Below are 5,186 nucleotides of genomic sequence, written 5' to 3'. Positions count from 1 at the left end.
CGTTCGCACGCTGGCAGTTCGCTCCTACTCGTCCCCGCACGTCCTTTAATACTATGGCGGTTCGCTCCTAGTCGTCCCGTCCATTCACATTACGGCAGTTCCACTAATCCTAACCCTCCTCCCAAATCCATGGCGTCCCAAATCTCCCCGATCGGCGGTGAGTACAAGGTTAGAACCATCACCGGCGATGAGTTCGACGTCATCTACACCCGTACTTCCACGACGGTGAAAGGATGCCTTTCTCGCTTCAGACGCATGTTCGAAAACTCACATGATGAGTGGGTCGCTGGGCTAGATGTTGAGTACACCACAGTCGTGGGACGAGAGAAGGATCTAAAGGACGAAGAGAGGAAGAAGCCCAGCGTGATCTAGGTTTGCGTACATAACGTTTGCTTGGTCTACCACATATGCCATGCCGACGTTGAGTGCCAGGATTTTAAGAACTTCCTCGACGACAAAACAGTCAAATTTGTTACTGTAGACTTTAAGAACGACAAAGAAGTCATGCGTCGGATAGGCCTCGTTGTAGGCAACCCCTTCGACCTCCAGAATATTCGGCTGGTGCCCTCTCATCAGCCTTCAATGCTGACCCTGGCAGGAGCCATGGTTCATCCTTCGTATAGTAAACTGGAGAAACCTCCATACACGTTTCATCGTCATGCATGGCAACGGAATTTACTAGATATAGACCACATCCAGTACGCTGCAATGGATGGCTACCTTTGTTTCAATATCTACAAGGGTTGGATGAATTGCAACAGCCAAGTTGGCGGTCCAACCAACGAAGTATCGGCCAAGAGGGAGAGGGACAAGGACGAAGTCGAGGACGTGGACGAGGACTCTGAGTAAGGTGGCAGTGTAGTTGCTCATGGTGGTTCTAAACTTCTAATTTAGTGTCTACCGGATTAGTTGCATAGTTTAATTTCAGGTGTGCTTAGTTTAATTTGAGGGGTGTGTTGTGTTGAGCCCCCAGCAGAACTTTGTTATGTTTCTTCTCGTTACTTTAACTCTTTAGTATGTACATACTAGTACTAGTATTTCTTTAATAGAATTTAGCACCCCAATTAAGCACATACTAGCTTTTTTAATAGTACTATATGCATAATTTGGCGACGAGCGCTCTCTATATGTACCACCTTTTTTTTAATTTCAATTTTTTCTCCATGGCGCAATCCATCGATAGTGGAGTACTACTGTGCAAAAGTATACATTTTTTAAAAGGCTAGCGAACTGTTCATCACATATATATAGCCAGTTAAATTCTCAATCTAGAACGACGTGCATGCCATGTAGTAAACTGATCCGGAGGAAGTATAGTAAAAATGAGGTGATTTTACCGAGCGATCGGCGGGGGAGCATAGACTGTCATGCGGTCCCACATGTCATGATGTACCAAGGCGATGCGCGTGTCCCTCTTGAGGCAGAAGCAATACTAGTACGTGGTTTGAGATGATGTCGAACTGAAATGTGAAATAATGGTTGCTTCGTCCGTCTGGGAAGGTCCGGCATTGTGATTTGAAGTCTCATTGCTCATTACTACTACTGGGCTGGTACGAGTGGGGTGCGTCCCCCTGCTGTTTTGCACTGTTATTTGGTGCTTGACACATTGACCCGGTTGCTATATCTCCCACATGTCGGCGACAGGAAGTACAGAATTCATGAAAGGGAGCGTCGACGGAGGAGTATACTATAGAATTCATGAAAGGGAGCGACTTAGTTTTGGAAAAATCTGTTTTTACGGAGTACGTACCCACTAGGGTTTATAGGGCTCATCTAAAAAACATTCGTTTTTCCATTTGAAAAGTCTCAATTCTACTATACTAGTAGTAGTACCATTACATGTTGGATTTCGAGGTGCGTTAGATCACCCGATGCAAGCAGTGTCAAGAGGAAACTAACCAATGCATGTACAAGTTCATGGAAATTTAGTGGTCATTCATGCATTCGTTCTAATTAATGCCTTGGTAAACATAACTTCTTGAGAAAAACGAGCGTACTGTGCAAACTAAGAAATTAATTCGACCACTCATCGTCTACCTTGGTTGGAGAGATTTTGAAATTGAGCCATAAAGTGGAAAGGCTCGATTACTATTCGTGGCCTTGTATAGATGCAAAATGTATTTTTTATAGTGGCCTTGTATAAGTAAATGGAGGGAGTACTAACCAAAGTACGTACGTAGTAGGTACGAGGAGTAAACAGAGGGAGTAGTAAAATTTTCTCCTCGTGCTGCGAGCCACCGCGCGCGTGGGCGAGGGAGCGGGCGTAAAGGCGTACAGTAGTAGTAAGCTTCACGTCATCCTGCGAGCCACCGCGCTCGTGGGCTGGGGAGACGGCGTACTAAGCAAGTTTCTCCTTGTTCTGCGAGTTGACGGGACACGTCAAAAGTACTCCAGTATATAGAGCCTTGCCTCTAAGGTAGGCCCCACATGGTTTGCCTCTTTTTTTAATTTAACATAACGCGTCAATCGCAATTTGTTTGTTCACCCGTGGTAGACGATCCTCCCTCCACCAAGTGGACAACCAGTACATGTGCCAAATTACCACATGGGCTGTCTTTTTCATACAGAAATGAGCTCCACCATGTACCCGCGTGGGTGTGGTTGGGAAAGAGACGGGAGTACGTGCGCCGTGCGTGCACCCCTTCTCTTCGTGCACGTCCCCCACCTATGTGGGTGTGTGTGAGAGAGATATAAACCTAGACATAAAACACCGTCCATCCCCATGCCTCCGCCCAGTCCGACCACTAGTCACCACCACGGCACCACGCCCCACTCCTCCTCACCTTATCTCTCATATTTCTCCCTCCATTTTTATATACAAGGGGCCGCTATCAAAATTACAATTTGCAGATATACAAGGCCACTAACACTAATCGATGCAATATTATTGGTGTTTGCCTCGTGGTACTAGCAAAGGAGGACATTAATTATCCCTTGCATGCATGAGGGAGTTTGTAAAAAAATGCATCTTGATGTTCTGCGCAATGCACGGGCATCTTGCTAGTCCATGAAAACAACACATGGCTAAATTTCACGGTGAACGAGGGATTTGAATCTGTTGGGAGGGGCTGTTTGGATCTTGCCCGGGGTAGCCAAAATATTGGTGACCCTTTTGTCCACCGGTGCCTTTGGCACCGATGAACGAGGAATGGCTCGGGTGCTCATGCTGTCATGCATCCTCTAGCGCGCACGTTGGAGACGAGCTCACACGAGCTGTGTTTTTTTGTCCCACAACGCCACCCGAGCCGCCCGCAGACCGACCGGCGACCCGCAAATTACACCATCCAACCATAGCCGCACACATTATGACAGCAACTCAACCATCCGGACGAAATTCACGCAAACACGTAGAAAAACTGATATTTCATATAAACAACAACGAAATTCATATAAAATACCGGATTTTCACCCAAACATGACGGATTTCATTACATTCAAATGATCTACACGGTGCTAGTTCTGGACAGCACAGGTATATAATACCTGGCCTAAATGGTCGCCCGCCGATCGATTTGTGTTCCTCATGTCCGGCAGCACGATCACCGAACTGTCGGGAGCCCCGGAGGTATATGCTTCAGTGCAAAGGACGGCTCGCTTCCCCACTGACCAACTGATATCATTGGCTGGTGCCGAAGATGACGGTGGCCGGCACCGGTTCGAGTTCATCACCGGCCACTACTTCGCCATGGCCGGCACCGTCTCGAGTTCATCCTAACATTCCCCTCTTCCGTGGAGCCCATGCGGGGTCGACGAAGGTCCTCACAACAAAAGGATCCGGCAAGACACCTGATGTGTATGCCTGCGTTGCCTCCGCGGTGGCCTTCATGGGACCCAAGCGGCGGTGGCCTCCCATGTTCTACTTCTCCTCGATGATGGCGGCAGACGCGGAGGCGCTGGCCACCGACTCGTCGCTCTCCGCACACCCGGCTTCTGTTGCTGCTTGCATGGCGTGGCCGCCAGCATGGGAGTCTCGGTCACAGAAACGGGAGACGCGGTACGAGGCGGCGGTGTGGACGGCAGCAACGACGCCCGTGCGCCGCTCCTCGTCGAGTTGGCCTGGAGCGGCGAGTTGCTGAACTGCGCGCCGGCTTGGGGCGGCAACTAGCTCCATCGAGCGAGGGGAGGGAGGTGGATCAGTGAGCTGCATAGCTCGTATCCGGTGGGCTACCCAGCCGGCTTGGAGGTAGAATAACTACTCTTTGTAAGCCATTGTAAGAGTGGACAAAATGGTGGAGGAGATAGGGGAGCGGCGGAGGTGTGCGATTCTTGGCCGGCGTTTGGCCTCGTTTAAATAGGAGATTAAATAGACGGCGGACGGGAGGAGCTCGGCCAGCGTTGTGTTTCACGCCGGCCAGGTCATGAACGGACATGTGACCAGAGTGGGTTTCTCGGCTTCCACACGGGCGGGTTTCATGGAGGCGTTTGAATGCAGCACGGAGGCGTGTTCAGTCGGGCGTGCCGCGAGTGGCGCCCTCGACTCTGACCTAGGACACCGCGCTGTTCTTCCACTGACGTGTGGGCTCTTTGGGTGCATGGCCTGCATGTCAGTGACCCAACGCAGGCAGCGCACAACAGAGGAACCTTTGGTGGGCCAGGGCGGTCAGAAGCAGGCATTTCATAAACCGATGATTGTTCATTGAGTGTGACGTCATCTTTTTAATGTAGTTAAGCCTACTATGTTGATAGCCCATTTGATACGTTGTGATTCATAAAGACCGATGCAAACATCAATGTTCTGCTTATCACGGATAAGATTGAATAATACCCGTAACAATCCATGTCCTTAACAAAGCGTGCATGCACGTATAGGTTGAGCGTGTGTCTTGCGCCGTGTGTTGTGTGCATGCAGGCGTGCGAGTGTTGTGTGCGAGCAAGGGTGCATTTAAGTGTTGCATGCATGGGTACGTACGTGCGTGTGTTCGTGAGTGCATGTGTATGTGTCAGTGTTGCACGCCAGCATGCGTGCGTGTGTACGTTATGTGTACGTGTCAGTGGTGCATGCCTACATGCGTGTGTGTCTTGCGTGCGTGCATGCGTACGTGCAGGGTGAGGCTACACGTCAGTCGACTGACTTTTTCATCTCTGATCATTAGATTTTCCAGCTGTTGGATACAAAATTAAGGGCCTCCAGTTTATCATCAAACTCCACCCCCCCCCCCTGAGACGCCAGCCACCATGGGCCGAAC

Source organism: Triticum aestivum, chromosome 6B (genome assembly GCF_018294505.1).
Source record: "Triticum aestivum cultivar Chinese Spring chromosome 6B, IWGSC CS RefSeq v2.1, whole genome shotgun sequence".
NCBI lineage: Eukaryota > Viridiplantae > Streptophyta > Magnoliopsida > Poales > Poaceae > Triticum > Triticum aestivum.
This window is presented reverse-complemented; position numbering follows the sequence as displayed.